Source organism: Peromyscus leucopus, chromosome 10, assembly GCF_004664715.2.
Source record: "Peromyscus leucopus breed LL Stock chromosome 10, UCI_PerLeu_2.1, whole genome shotgun sequence".
Lineage (NCBI taxonomy): Eukaryota > Metazoa > Chordata > Mammalia > Rodentia > Cricetidae > Peromyscus > Peromyscus leucopus.
The window spans coordinates 2,656,555-2,673,142 of record NC_051071.1 but is presented as its reverse complement, the minus strand read 5'-3'; the positions used below and the strand labels follow the sequence as shown (position 1 = coordinate 2,673,142).

General features: G+C 44.0%; 1 protein-coding gene and 1 pseudogene across 1 annotated transcript in view; one reads left to right on the top strand and one right to left on the bottom strand.

The window, feature by feature from the left end:
- Positions 1-16,588, top strand: part of Stk32b (serine/threonine kinase 32B) — a 250,839-nt gene that overhangs the window by 8,378 nt on the left and 225,873 nt on the right. The gene's annotated exons all lie outside the window — the stretch shown is intronic.
- Positions 1,228-2,683, bottom strand: LOC114702082 (annotated as a pseudogene).

Sequence of the window (16,588 nt, the reverse complement as noted above, 5' to 3'; positions counted from 1 at the left end):
GAGGCAGAAACTGAGGTGGAGGCCGTGGAGAAACAATGCTTACTGCCTTGCTCCCCACAGTGTGCATACTCTTCTTTCTTACACACTCCAGGACCACTTGATCATGGGGCACCACTCACAGTGGACTGGGCCCTCCCACATTAATAATCATCAATCAAGAAAATGTCCCACAGGTTTACCCACAGGCCAATCTGATGTGGTGTTTTTTTGTTTTTTTGTTTGTTTGTTTTAGCTGAGGTTCCCTCTTCCCAGATGACTCAACTTTGTGTCAAGTTGACCAAACAAACAAACAAACAAACAACAAACAAAAATCTAACCAGGATTCCCACTTGTTATGGTGTGGTATTATCTTGGATTTGACTTGCTAGTATTTAGTTTATAACTTTTTCATAGATAACAGCCAGACCTTAATTGATTCAAAACAGATTACTGTTTTGAAAAACTACTCACTGAAAGTACAACTTACCAAAATGACAGGGCGAGAATCTGAATACTGGGGATGTTCTATAGTTCTAGGCCCATGGAGTCTTCTTTCTGAGAAGACAAGTCTAGGCCTAGGTGTCTTCATAGGCACACTTGCTCAGCTATTAGAGATAGCAATCTTCCAAAATGCTTTCAGAGAATAGCTGGAAAGAGTATCTTTAAAAAAAACTTTTTATGAATTAATGTGTATATGTGTGAGCTTGCATGAATTTGTGAGCACTGAGTGCATGCACTGCATGTGGAGGCCCAAAGAGGGCAGCAGAACCTCTGGAACTGTAGTTATCGCAGGTTGTGAATCTCCACGTGGATGCTAGGACACAAATCCAGGTTCTCTGCAAGAACAGCAGGTGTCTCCCCAGCAACTGTCTCCCCAGCCCCAACAGGATCTTTCTGATGGCTTTAGTATTGTTTTAATTATGTTGAACTGGTTCCATTAACAGAACTGTAGATGGGCATCGCTATTTTCTGGAAGGGTTTATGAAGGACTACTGCCATATGTAAATTTCAAGTGTACTGACACAATGTTGCTCCTGACATCCTGATCTCTGCCCAGTGTTGGTAGGGTCTGTTGTAAGAGCTCCTTTTTCAGTTCTCACTTTGACAATTTGCATTTACTTTCCCAATTATTTTTCTTGATTGATCTTTGGTTTATCAGCTCTTGGCTTAGTTTGTATTTGTTTGATTCATGTTTGATTTCTTTAATGTTGTTTTTTTTAATTTTTAATAATGTAAACAAAAATATACCTAAAAGTGAAGCTTCTCAAAAAACCATTTGCTCTTCCCTGTCTTGTGTAGTTGAAGTTTTCTCTGGTCCTGCTCAGGCCCGCGGACCCTGCAGCTATTTATAAAATAATCACTCAGAAGCTTATATTAATTAAAACTGTTCAGCTATTAGCTCAAGCTAGCTCTTGTATCTTAAATTAACCCATTTATATAAATATATACTTTGTCATGTGGCTTGTGGCTTACCAATACCTTTACATCTTGCTTCTCCTGGTGGTGGCTCACATCTGCCTTTCCTTTCCTTTCTCTTCCTGTCTATCTCTTTGTATTTCCCACCTGCCTCTAAGCTGCCTTGCCATAGGCCAAACAGCTTTATTTATCAACCAATCAGAGCAACACATATTCAGTGCATACAGAAAGACATTCTTCTTCTGTTTCTCAAGTAATATTATATCCTTCTGAGGTCTTTGATGTAGTTGAAGACTAGATAGTTATAATTTCCTTAGTTATAATAAAAGATAAATTAGAGCCAGGTGGTAGTGGTGCACGCCTTTAATCCCAGCACTCGGGAGACAGAGACAGGCAGATCTCTGTGAGTTCGAGGCCAGCCTGGTCTCTAAAGCGAGTTCCAGGAAAGGCACAAAGCTACACAGAGAAACCCTGTCTCGAAGAAAAAAAAAAAAAAGATAAATTAGATATGAAACCTTAGATTCACAAATATAGGATAGATAGGATATCTTTTTTAATTTTGTCAAATACAAATAGACTAGATATCATAACTATAATTCTTGCTTGATAATTGTTTTGCTATATGTAATTTTACTATGTTGAAGTTAAAACCCATCTCTTTGAAAAAAAAAAGAAAAAGGGGAAGTGCTGTGGATGTCTTTCTGTATGCTGTGAGTATGTGTAAATATGTAAAGGTATTGGTAAGCCACAAGCCATGTGGTAAAGTATAGATTTATAGAAATCTTAAGATATAAGTGCTAGCTAGCCAGAGGCCTGTCATAGACCATACAGTTTGTAAGTAATATAAGCCTCTGTGTGTTTAATTGGGTTTGAGTGGCTGCAGGACTGGGTGGGACATAGGAAAACTTCCAGCTACAGTCTTGTATCATTCCTCAAACTTGACCTTGGCCTCCCGCCTGGGCTTGTGTTTCAGGGCTGCATCTCTAAAGACATCCTTGTTGACAAGAGTTTTGTCCAAGGGGATGTCCACAGAGTACCTTGTGGGCACAAGGTGATTGTAGTTATAAACTTTCACAAAGGCCTTGTTCTTTGACCTCTTGGCAATTTTCTTCTTGCCCATGGCAGCTATCACTCTTCAGGGATAACAGTCAATTCCAGCCATCAGGGCATGGCTCTGTGGATGGTCTGGGGCGACATCATCAATGATCATCATGATGATGGCTTTGCATCCAGAGTAGCATCTAGCCAGGACCAGCACCACTTTCCTGGGTTTCATGAACTTGCCCATTTTGACAACAAGCAGCCAGTACCCAGTAGAAAGGTGTTTAACTGTTTTTTTTTTTTTTTTTCCTTCAGGGTTTTAAGAAAGTTTGAGACCATGAACTCTATTTCCTGGTTCACCCTGCTCTTGTTCCTTATTCTGTATTTCACCTAAACATTTCCACTAGAATTATTTTCTCTTGACCGAATTATTTCCTTTGGCCTTCCTCCTAGTCTCTGCCTACCGGTGACAAGATTTTCCACTTTTTTATGTGTCTTAAAATGTCTGTATTTATGTGTGATTATTTCTGGCTGGCAAGTTCCGTATTGCCGTTTTCTCCTTCAGAAGTCTGAAGTCGATCCAGTTCCTCTGTCCCTTGTCATTCTGACTGAGAGGCGGCCGTCAGGACTGCTTTTGTTCCATCTCAGTTTGTCTTAACTTTTCTTGTCTATCTGTTCTTAAGGGTTCATTTTCCGTTTTCAAGGGAGCAGCACAACGTGTCACCTGTGATGTTTTGGTTGTTCCTGCTTGCGGAGTAGCATTGTTCCTGATGTTGACTCTTTCTCCCCCATCATCACACCGAGAGTACAGGGGCGTCAACCTTTCCTTGGAGACCCTATGTAGCTCTGACCACAATTTTGTGGCTTGAGTCATTTTTTTTTCCGTCTGAACATTTTCTTCTGCCTATTTATTTTAATCACTTCGACTCTGTCTTTCTGCTGTTGAGTGCAACCATTAAGTTCCTCACATCAACTGTTGTGTTTCCAGTGCTGGAATTGCTGAGTCCATCTCTTCAGTGGCGCACAATTCTCTACGTTCACCTTGCAGTTTCTTCAGCACATCAATTGGGTTTTTTTCTTTCCTTTTCCCTTTCTTTCTTTTTCTTTTTTCAACACCATGTCTGTTTCCTGTTTCCTGATTTTGTCTTTCCTTTTGTATGATCGACACTTTCCACACAGTAGCATGCACTGAGATACAATATAGTGTGTAACCACACATATCAGTCTATAAATTCCCTGGAAAGTTACAGAGATAAGCATAACGCTTCTTCAGGAAATGTTTCCCTTCACAGCAGTCATGTTTCATCTGAATCTTCACCGAGAATGAGGGAGGGGGTAAAAATTCTGTGGGGACAGTCTTGCTGCCTTTCACACTTGTTCCCGGATGCAGCTCTTGCTACCCTTGAGGGATGCCTGGGGTGTTGGGCAAGCCTCCTTGTTGGTAGGCTCTCATTTTTAGTGTTGCTCCCTCTGTCCCCCTCTCCCCTTAGCCTCTGAGGGCTTCCAGCTCCGGTGGCTTCTCAGCCTCTTGGAATTTCATTTCAGATTTAACAGCACTCTTTGAGGAGAGGCCCTTAGTGCTGGGCCCACTCCTTTGAACTGGCCTTTCTCTTGCACATCTGACCTGAATCACTGTGTGCTCATTATAGCCTGGCTTAGGACAGCCACCGGAAGCCACTGTCCTCCTCCTCGGTGTTTGCCTGTGTCAGTATGTAAGAGATGCTTGCAGACAGAAACCTATTTACCAACCACTGGAAGACACTCTCCTCCTCTTCCTCCTCCTCCTCCTCCTCCTCCTCCTCCTCCTCCTCCTCCTCCTCCTCCTCCTCCTCCTCCTCCTCGGTGTTTGCCTGTGTCAGTATGTAAGAGGTGCAGGCAGACAGAAACCTACACCTCCCAAGATTCTCCCACCCTAGCTTTCCTCACATCCACAGCATCACCCACCGCCTCTCTCTCTCCCTCTGTCGTGTTCTCAGTCTCTCTGTGGCACTCCTCAAGCTACTGCATCTTGGGTTCTGCCATTGCCCTAGTGAAACAGCTTTCATGGGTCATGTCATGACCTGTTGGTTCTTCAGAACAGCAGATAGCAGTAACATTTCTTTCTGGGACACAAAATTAAATCACCCCGGAACTGACCACCACACAGAAGAAATAGAGCATGCCCTGTCCCTTTTCTGAACATTCCTGTCCCTAGACAATAGTGTTTAGTTTGTATTGTGTTTGGGAATCATAAAAATGGTCACATGTTTGAGGCGTTCCTTTGTGGCTTGCTGCTCTCACTGGAAGCTGAGTCTTGAAGATTCACCCACGAGGCTGTGGATACCAGGAGGCAGTTCATTTTTGTTGCTGTATAATGTTCCATTGTGTGACTACACCATCGTTCACTTGCCTTTTGCCCGTGGTTCTAGATCTTTGCACTGTGTCTAGTTTTTGGCTATCATGAGCAGTTCTGCTGGCCATAATTGTACCTGTTCCTCCTGATGTACACGTGCGAGGACTTTTCGGTGATGTGCACTAAAGGAGAATTGCTGGGCTGGCTGGGGAATAGGTAGATGTGCAGTTTCCTAAGATCACCACAAACGCTTTCCAGAGTGATTTATCACTTCATATTCCAGGAGGCCAAGCACAGTCATCCCCAGTCTCCACAGGCGCACTGGGCCGTAGATGCAGGGTCCAGTCAACACGTACTAGCCTCACGTGGTTTACCATTTTCAATGTTAGTCTCTCCTGTTTCTTTCTACTTCCACCGCGGCACTGACTTTATCAATCTGTTTGACCAAATCTACTCAAATATCACCACTTCCCATCGACACTAAGCTTTTGTGATGATATGTACATTATCTATTTAGGGCACATCTGAACCTGAGCTAGGCAATCAAAGTGCCTGAAAGCTATGAGGGACATATGCCAGGCTTGGTGATGCATACCCTGTGGTGGTTTGAATAAGAATGGCCCCCGCTGGTTCATATATTTGAATGCGTAGTTGCCAGGGAATGGCACTACCTGAAAGAATTAGAAGGATTAAGAGGTGTGGCCTTGTTGGCAGAAGTGTGCCCCTGGGAGTGAGCTTTGAGGTTTCAAAAGCCCACACCAGGGGCAGGCTCTCTTCCTGCTGCCTGCAGATCAGGATGTGGAACTCTCAGCTACTTCTCCATCACCATATCTGCCCCTGTGCCATCATGCTCTCCACAATGATGATGATAGATTAACTTTAGGAAACTGTAGGCAAGTCCCAATTAAATTCTTTCTTTTATAAGAGTTGCCTTTGTCCTGGATTCTCTTCACAGCAACAGAACAGTGACTAAGCTATACTTGTAGTCCAAATACTTTGGAGTCAGAGGCAGGAAGCTTTTTAATTTGAGGGCAGCCTGGTCTACACTGTAAGGTCCAGTCAACTTGAACTGCATGGCTAGTGGCTAGCACACAGGGCAGCCTGCCTCCTTGGTCTTGCCAGCATTCTGTGTTGCCGACTCTTGCTCTTTGTTCCTAGTTGTCTTTCTGCTTCTGCAAAGGATCATTTCACAGCTCCTTACCATTTTTTTTTTCTGGTGGAAGTATATGCTTTTATTTGCAGAGGGTCTCTGCGATCCTACCTGATGCCTCCTTGTCAGCTGTGGGATGCATATATTTTCTCTGCCTTGAGCTGGCCCTTTCTAGTCCTTCATGATGTCTTCATTTTTAAGGTGGCTGCACTTCCTGAACTTTCCTTATGGCCTGTGGTGTGTTTTCTTCATGGATGGATGCTATGGGAGGGCTCAGCTCACTGTGGGCAGTGCCACTTCTGGGCTGGTGCTCCCCAGATGTGCCTACAGGTCATTATGGGGGAGCATTTTCTCAATTGCAGCTCCCTCTTCCCAAGTGATTCTAACCTGTGTCAAGCTGACATAAAACTAGCTGGTTCAAATATCGCACATCATTTGGACTCTAGGGACCTTCCTCCTCCAGACATTTGTACTTGAGGGGACAGTTTTCACCAAGAACAGCCAGCATAGCTAATTCACAACTATGATGATGACAAGTCGTGGCTTAACACTCTTCAGTGGCCCTCACTGGCCTATGATGAGAACTGTAATAGGTTTTCAAGGTTCTTGGTGATCCAGAACCTGCTTATCTCTTTCAGTTCATCTTTACTGAGTTAAATTAGTAACTGCACTTAAAATTTCTTGCCCAAACTCTGACACATGGCAGCTGTGTTGGTTTCTTTTCCTATTATTGTGATAAGATGCTCAAATACAACTTCCGGGAGAAAGTTCTAGCCTACCATTCCAGATTTCGGGCCATCTTGGAAGGGAAGTCGCAGCAGCAGAGGCATGAAGCAGCTGGTCACGTTATATATATTCACAGTCAGAAAACAGCAGTGGGTGTATGTCTACTCACTAGGGCTCAGCTCACTTTCTCCACTCTTACACAGCCCAGGATCCCCTGCTTAGGGAATAGAGCCACCCATAGTGGGTGGATCTTCCTGCCTCAATTAATGTAATCAATATAACCTCCCATAGACATACCCAGAGGCCAGGGCCCTGGTGATTCTAGACTTTGCAAGCTGGTAATTCAGGTATACAGCAACTTTTCTCCGAGGTGAGCACAGGCTTCTTTGCAATGTCCACCACAGCTGCCGTTCTAGTTATTTTGAAAATTAATGTCCCCCTGCTTGGAGGCTCTGTTGCCTTGTAGACTCTCACAGGGGTTTCAGCTTAGAAAGTAGCTGCATTGCATTTATATTTTCATGACTATGTGTCAGAATAGGCAAGTAAAGGCCATGCCATCTGTCAGAGGGTACAGGTGTCCTCTTTGAATATAAAGGAGATAGCCCAACAGGGTTTGAAAAGAGGGTAAAGGGAACCAAGTCCAGTGCTCCTAGAAGCATTTAAAACACACAGTTTGGGAGCAATTAGGACAGCCAATTAGAAGCAAGCAGCACTTTGTAGCTTCTCCATGGCTGAACAACGAAAACAGCCAGGGAGCAGCTTTTCCAAGAGGCAGGGCATGCCGAGGATGCTCTGAAGCTCAATGCTGTCTATGCAGAGGCTTAGAGAAAACCATTGACTCAGTTTGGAAATATATTCAACACTTTACAACAATCCACTGACTCTGGAGATAACATCAAGAGATGGCTGCTTCCCCCAAAAGGCTCTCATATAAAAAGGCAGAAATATCAATTTCAACAGATGTACGTGTCTAACATAGAAATGCAGAAGCGAGGCAGCATGGTTTCTCCAAACATTTATGATTCTCTTGCAACCAACTCCAAATATGCTGAAGAGATTGAACTAGCAGATAGGAATTCAAAGTAATAATTCCAAACATCAATGAATTTTAAAAAGTACAAAAAAAATAAATCTTAACACATTCATGAAGATAGCACAAGATGTGATGGGAAAATTGGGATAGGAAGGGGATTGATTTTAAAAGAGAAACAAAAAGAAATCAAAATCCCAGTGAAAATAAGAAGCCCAGTGTCCCAGTTAGCTGACAACTTGACACAGTGTACGGTCATCTAGAAGGGAGTCCCAGCTGAGTGACCAGGTCAGCTCATAGGCATGTCTTGATTGTTAACTGATACATGAGGCTCATCCCACTGTGGGCAGCACCATTCCCTAGGCAGGTGATCGTGGTCCTTATCAGAAAGATCGTGAAGCATGAACCTGAGTAAGTTGTCAGTTTGTTCCTCAGGGTCTACTTCAGGTTCCAGCTTGAGTGCCTGCCCTGGTTTCTTCCAGGGATGGACTGTGACCTGTAACCCGGAATAAGCCTCTTCCTCCCTTAAGTTGCTCCTAATGAGACCACAGCAGCAGAAAGGAAACCAAACCAGTCAGTCATTCAAAACAGAGCAGTGAAAAGTCTCACCAACAGATTAGACCAAGCAGAGGGAAGAAGTCCCAGGGTTTGAAGACACAGATGACGAATTATAACACTCAGCAGCAATAAAGCAAGGGCAACCATGAACAAAGCACGTAAGCCCCCTGGGGTGGGGTTGAAAGACTAAACCTAGGTATTTAGGGAGCAGAAAAAGGCATTGAGACAAAAATTGAAGGCATAAAAATACTCCTGGGTGAAATAATGGAATATTTCCCCAATTTTGGAGATGATACAAACATTCAGGTATAGGGGGCCATTTAGAACATCAAACAGAGGTGGCCAGATAAGAACCATTCTGTACCATATTGCAGTTAAGACTCCAAGAGCACAGCACAAAGATAGAAGAGTGGAAGCTATGAGAGAAAAATGTGAAGTCTCTTACAAAGGCAAAGCCATCAGATGCAGCAAAGTTCTCAGCCCAAACTTAACAACCAGGAACTCCTAGAAGGGTGCGTTTCCAGCCCTGAAAGGCAGTTGTCCCGAGTCATTACTGTACCCAGCAGAGTCACCTTTTAGAATTAAAGGAGAAATAAAGACCTTCTAGGAGAGACATAAGCTAAAGGAGTTTATGATCACTAATCCTCATTAAAGAAGATATTTAAAGGAATTCGATATCCACACAAGAGGAGGGTAAACACAGCACCAAGATCCTAGAAGCCAATACATCTTAGTAATTCTATAGAATTAGGAAAGAATCAAGCATTAGAAAAACAACAAAATTATGACCCTGGATGTAAATGCTCTTAATCATCCAAATGAAAAGAGGGAATGCATGGAAAATGATGTTCTTAGTAAGCAGAATATGGAAGCAAATGGGAGTTAATGTCTGGAAAAGCAAATATCAAGGCAAATAATTTCTCAGTTATTCATCTAACAGAGAATAAATATCCAGAAAATACCAAGAACTCAAGTTCAGCATTGCCATGTGAGTGTGGTAAAGACTCCTGGCCTTGTAGGACTCTACGCAGGTGCTTGTGATTACACAAAAAATTCTTGATGTTCTTGATCAAATCTCCAAAATAGAAGTGTAGATATTGTTCCAAACAGATGAGAAACAAAATGCTGGGCATGGCTAAAACAGAACCAGGTACTTGAGAACTAGGAGAGGGGCTTGAGAGACAGCCCAAATGAGTAAAGGGCTTGTGCGCAGGTGTGAGGACTCATCACCCGGGCAAAACCTGGGGGAATAGCATGCACCTGTGTAAGCTCAGCGCTCCTATGTGAGATGAAAGGCAGACAGGGAAGACCTTCCAGAAGTTTGCAGGCTAGCAGGGCTGCAACATGAAGACCTAGTCTCACATAAGGAAGGCTGACAGCCAAGGGTGTTCTGTGACAAACACACATGCACCATGGCATGGTTATGTCCACACACATGCCCGCACACATGCTATTGCATGCACATGCTACTGCACATATGTTACTACATGCATATGTTATTGCATGCATATGACACTACGTGAACATGCTGCTGCACATGTTACTGCATGCACATGCTACTGCATGAACAATTGCAAGGTGCCCGGATACAGGAGCTAATTCTCAGGCTGAAAGGGAACTAAGTGTAGCAAGAAAAAATGTTTCAGCAAAACGCTTGTGAAGCGTTGGAAAATCCTCCTGCCAGCTGGGAAGTGGCCAACACCATCAGGTATCTTTGGTTGGATGATGTGAAATTGATGTAACAAAATGTTCTGTTAAAAAAAGAACTGAAACCTGAACATCAAGAAAGCCTGGAAAACAATCAGCAGAGGAGCAGAGGAGCATAAACAGATACTTTCCAAGCTAGGTACAAATTGCCAATAAACACATAAAAAACAAGGATTAATTTTTAAAGTTGTCAGGGAAATGCAAATAAAGACTACATAGAAATTCCAGCCAGCCCCAGTTAGAAGGGCTTCCATGTAGACAACTCTAAGTGGGGTTGGGGATGAAGCTAAGGGTTAGAGCAATTGCCTAGCATGCACAAGGTTCTGGGTTCACCCTGCCCCCAGTGCTGCCAACAACAACAACAACAACAACAACAACAACAACAACAACAACAAAACCCTAGCAAGTGCTGCAGCATGAGGGAAATAAGAAACCTTTATACAATGTTGGTAAGAATGTAAATTAGTCTAGCCACTACAGAAGTCAGTATGTAGCTTCAAAAAACTAAAAATAGGAGGGCCATGTGACCCAGATCCAACTCCTAGGTATATCCCTGGAGGAATCAAAGTCAGCGTACGGCAGAGACACCTGCTCATGTTTATCACTGCACTGCTTGTGACAGCCAAGTGAACACATGCAAAATGCAGTGCGTACGCATGCACAGGACAGCATTATTAAGGCATAAAGAGGAACAAATCATATATTGTTTGCTGGAAAATGGATGAAATGTATCATCAATAATGTCAAATAAGTTGAACTTAGACTAATTTCTCATGATTTCAAATGTGGAATCTAGAGGGAAAAAGACCTGAAAATAGAGGAACAGGAATGGCCCAGAGGAAGTAGGGGAGGAAGAGACGTTAACCAAAGGGTGGATACTATCAAAGTGTGTTATCTCCATGTTTGGAAATGTCACAATAGACCTTCCTTTTATACAATTAATATGTATTATGAAAATATTTGTGGAAAATAAAGGCGATATCCAGGGAGCATGAAAAATAACTTATATTTAATTAGCAACGCAGGTAGCCTCTGGTGTTTGGAATGGAGGATAAGACAGACTGACAGTTGATTGAGATCTGGGGTACAGATATTAACCACACCATGTCAGGTGGTAAAGCTGTGACACCATTTACTTATTTCCCTATTTCTGGAACACTCCTGCCTCCCACACGTCCCTCCTCAAACCCTCCACATTTGCATTATATATACCTGCCAAAGGATTTTTGCTACAGCCAAGAGCTCCCTGCACGATTCCTTGGCACTGGCCCTTGTGTTGATGGACATTACTTCAGTAGGGCTTTCTGCAATGGGACTTCCTTTTTCAGTTATAAGTGGGTGGAGACTGTGGTGGTTTGAATGAGAATGGCCCCCCATAGGCCCTGTTTGAGTACTTGGTCCCCAGTTGGTGAAACTGGGAAAGAGTCCCCAGTTTGGGAAGAATTAGGAGGCGTGGCCTTGTTGGAGGAGGTGTGCCATTGGGGGTGGGCGTTGATGTTTCAAAAGACCCCCATGACTCCGGGTACTCTCTGTCTGTCTCTGCCTCGTGGTTGTGGATTACGATGTGAGCTCTCAGCTGTTCTTTCACTCTGCTATCATGGAGTCTAACCCTCTGTGACCACACACCAAACAAAACTCTTTCTAAGTGGCCTTTAGTCATGGTGTTTTATCACAGCAATAGAAAAGTAACCAAGACAGAGACTTTTGTAAATAGAAAGCAAGAGAAAGCAAGATGAGTGGAAAAGAATGAATTAAATAGGATCATCTGTCCTAATTAACATATCCACTCACTGTAGGCGGTATGTGTGTGTGTGTGTGTGTGTATACAAAGTTCAGAGATGGACATTGGGTGTTGTCTTAGTCAGTGTTATATTGCTGTGAAGAGACACCATGACCATGGCAACTCTTATAAAGGAAGCATTTAATTGGACTTGCTTACATGTTCAGAGGTTAAGTCTTTTGTCATCATGGCAGGGAGCATGGCAGCATACAGGCAATCATGGTGCTGGAGAAGTTGCTGAGAGTTCTACATCCAGATCCACAGGCAGCAGGAAGAGAGAATGTCTCTGGGCTCGACTTGGGCTTCTGAAACCCATCCCTGGTGACACATTTTTTTTCCAACAAGGCCACACCTATCCCAACAAGACCACATCTCCTAATCCTCCTAAATAGTGTCATTCTTGGTAATCAAACATTCAAGTCTATGAGTCTATGAGGGTCTAGACCCAAAGACAGACATGAGAAAGGATGTGATAGGGTTCCTTGGCCATTCCATGCCAGCTAATGCTCGTACTTCTTCCAGTGCTTAATCAGAAGGCACCTTTTAGCAATGACATTCTCCATTACCCATGCATAGACTAGCCCTTCTCACCTGCTTAGCCCCTCTGGGATTTTCCAAACCTGCACATATTGTGAGGAGTCCCAGAATTCTGTATTTCAGCCACTATACCTGCCCATATTCCCACAGAGATCCACTACAACCCCAGGTGGCTCCTAAGCCTGTGCTGTGGCAATGGTTTCCAAGCACGAATCCAAAGGTAAGAGCATCAGTAGAATGGGAAGCCAAGCTATGGAGGCTGCACAAGCTGTGCACCCCCACACAGCTGGCTGTCATGGTAGAGGAGGCAATACCATAGCTTGAATCTGGGAGCTGTTGCTAGGCACTCATAGTGCTGCAGACGGCAGGGTGGGCTGATGGGAAGAAACTAGTGACCAGAGACATCAAAATCCAAAAGAAGTGGAGGAGGGTCATAGGTGCCCATCCTTTTGAGTGATATTAGTCAGGGTTCTCTAGAAGAACTGACTGATAGAATGTATATAGACCAAGAGGGGCTGGAGTGGTGGCTTACCTGTTGGGAACACTTACTACATAATCATGAGGACCGAGTTCAGACCAAGAGGAGCTGGAGTGGTGGCTTACCTGTTAGGAACACTTGCTACATAACTATGAGGACGGAGTTCAGACCAAGGCCCCACATAACAAGCCACCATCCCATATACAATTGTAATTATACCTCCAAGGGATCCAAAACCCTCTTCTGGCCTCCATGAATGCAAATGAATGCACACACACACACACACACACACACACACACACACACACACACACACCCCAGACACCTAAAGAGGGGGTGAGGTTATTAGCTTGGCTTACACAATACAGTTGGTCCAGCAAGGGCCATCTGCACACTAGAGAGGCTGAGAACTCCACTACAAGGCTGGATATCTCAGCAGACCAACCTGGTATTGAAAACCTGGAGGATTCCTGGAAAGCTGCTCCCCTTCCATCTACAGCGGAAGCCCAAAGAAGCTGAGTTCTGAAATGAGAGAAGAGCAATAGTGATAGCAAAGCAGTTGCTGCAGCAGCAGCAGCAGCGTAGATAAACTTAACTAGAAACATGGAAAGCAAGCCAGTAGGAAGAACTAAGCTTTTGGCCTCCTTTCATCTGGGCTGCCCCAGGAAGGTGCCGCCCACTCTTCTGTTAACCTGGCTGAGAAAGTCCCTCAGGTGTGCCCAGTGGCTTGTCTCTTAGTTGATGCCAGACACAGTTATGTTGACCACCAAGGTGAATCTGCGCGGCAATGTTCACACTTGTAACAGGTGTCTTCCTCCCGTCTCCCTCCCTCCCCTCCACCCTTCCTCCTGCTTTTGAGGCAGGTTCTTAGAGCCTAGGCTGGCCTGGAACTCCCTGCATAGTCCAGGTTAGTCTCAAACTCCCAAATCCTCCTGCCTCAGCCCTTTGAGTGCTAGGATTCCATCCCTAACCTACACACTTCTTCTGGCACCCATATAGGATACACATTTTCACAGGAAGACATCTGCAGGTGCTTTGCATGGCTTCTAGCCCCCTAGTCTGGTGGAAAATGCCAGAAAGCTTACACTTGTAGGCAGAAGCACAGATTATTAAACCCAGCGAGTTCTCTGCCGATCACTTTAGTGGTGTACGATATTTATAAATTCCATTAAGAATGCAATTATTTTAAGGCACACTTTTCAAGCAAAATCGAAAAGTTGCTTCGTGCCGTCTTTAATAAGCTCTAACATGGCTTCTTAAATGTCCTCTTGGGAGTATAATTACTCGACAGTCTTCAGGAAAATCAGGCAAGTTTTCCAGAACACACCTTCCTGGCTGGAGCCTTGAGTTTGCTCTCTGTGGATTTGCATGTGAAAGAGATTTGCTCTGCTGTTTTGTTTCTGCCGTCTTCCTGAAGTGCATCCCAATTGTGGCTGTCAGTCTCACACAAGTACTAGTTTACCGGCTGGCTCCTTTACTTCCTGTGCGGAAAGGGTAAGGCGAGAATCGAAACAGCAGTTCACCATTATTTCTCCTTCAATCACTGAATAAGACACCCAATCTGGCTCTCTGTGTAGCCGGAAATTGTTCTGTGTCTTGGCTTCTGCCTCCCTCAGTGACTCCTACAGGAGACTCTCCTGGTCTCCAGCCTTCTGGATGCAAATATCTGTAATCAACAAGGCTGGAGTCTGATATAAATTTATGGCTGAAGTCTGTAAAGCAGAGAGGTTCTCAGATGACATGAGATGACTCGAAAGTATGATCTGCATCAAAACCCATGAGGCTCGTACATGCTATCAATTCTGCTTTCATTTTTCATTAAAAAAAAAAAAACAACACTCCATCAAAACCCCCTTATGTATATGAGTTATTATCCACATGGATGCTTGTGTACTAAGTGACTATAGTGCCCATGGAATCCAGAACACGGCATTAGGTCCCATGGAACTGGAGTTAGAGATGATTGTGAATTACCCCTTGTTTAGGTTTCAGGTTAGGAATAAAAGCCAGGTCCTCTGGAAGAGTGGCCAGTACTCTTAACTGCGAAGCCATCTCTCCAGTTACCATCTCTCCCTTCCCCCTCTATTTTGTAATGCTTATCAGGCTCAAATGAAAGCCTGCAAACTGAAAAGTTTTAACTGGTAACCTTAATTTTTTACATTCTTGTGTGTTACAAAGCTCCTATTTGGGGCTGAGCAGTGGATCAGCTGGTAAAACACCTGCTGGGCAGTTTGGATCCCCAGCAACCACATAAAAATTGGGGCCCAGTGGTGTGGGTCTCATGGTCCACAGCCCCTATCATGCCGGGGTCTTGACTGGCTGGATCCTATACAGCTCAACCACAGCCACTGTGAGATCAAGAGCATAGTGATCTTGTCATTCCAGACATTTTGATTTTGTTTTCGAAAAGTATTTTAATTGGATACAGAATACAAAACTGACAAATTTCTTCTAGCACTTCAAGGATGCTGTGGAATAATCCTTTTGTACACTGGGAAGCTTTGTCACTTGGATTGGTTTAATAAAATGCCGACTGGCTGGTAGCTAGACAAGAAGTATATAGGCAGGACAGCCAGACACAGAGGAGACTGGGAAGAAGGAGGGCAGAGTCAGTGGAGTTGCCAGGAGACACATAGGGAGCAAGACATGCTGGAGGACAGGTAAAGCCACAAGTCATGTGGCAATACATAGATTAATAGAAATGGGTTAATTCAAGTCATAAGAGCTAGTTAGTAATAAGCCCGAGCTATCGGCTGAGCATTTATAATATTGAGTCTCCATGTCAGTTATTTCCCACTGGCAGGTGGGAAAGAAATGTCTGCCTATACCCCATTCTGGGACTGGACACATGGCTCAGGGTTTAAGAGCACTGGCTGCTCTTGCAGAGGACCCAGGTTCAAGCCCCAACACCCACATGTCAGCTTACAACTGTCAGTTAGCTCCAGTTCCAGGGGATCCAACGCCCTCTTCTGGCCTCTGTGGGAACCAGACACATATGCAGTGCACAGATACACATACAGGAAAAACACCCACACACATAAAAGTAAAATAAACGAGAAAAGACCCCATTTTTTGCTCTTTCCGAAGAGAAGCTCCTGCCATTCCAACTGCCTTGTTCTCTGAGAGCACATTTTTCCTACCCCAGCTGCTTCCAGATGTTGTCTTTGACATTGGCTTTTATCTATTTGTATGTAACGTGTGGAGATGTGCTTAATTCCTTTGATTTTACCATGTATGGTTTGGAGGACTTATTCGGCTGTGGATTGGTGTTTTAAATCAAATTTGGAAAAATTTTGGTTGATTTTTTTTTCTATTTTGTTTCACACTCACTTTTATCTCCTTTCTCCTCCTTGTATGTGTGACACATATATCAGCACACTGGAAAGAGTTTTTGCAGATGCTGTGCATGTGTTGTGTGTGTAAGGGAGGGGGAGGAGGAGGGAAGAGAGGGAGGAAAGGGGAGGAGGGAAGGGGGAGGGAAAAGGAGGGGAGGGTAAAGGAGAGAGGGAGGGGGAGACAGAAGGGGAGGGAAAAAGAGAGACAGTTTCTCACTCTGTTTAGTTTTATAAACACTGCTATCGAACTGTCTTCAAGTTCACGGATCCCGTCTTTTAGTTGCTTTCTACCCATCAAAGTTTAAGATCGAAGATTTCACATCTTTCCACTCTAGATTTTTCATTTTTGTAAATTTCCGTGTCTCTCTTGAAATGCCTGTCCCTTTGTCCACTGTGTTCGTTTTCCCCTGAAGATCCCCCACGACTCTGCTGATCCCAATACCTTTGCCACGTTGAGCTGGTCTATGCAGTCCCCATCTTCTTCCCCATAGGACAATGCTTCTCCACAGCTGGAGGGAT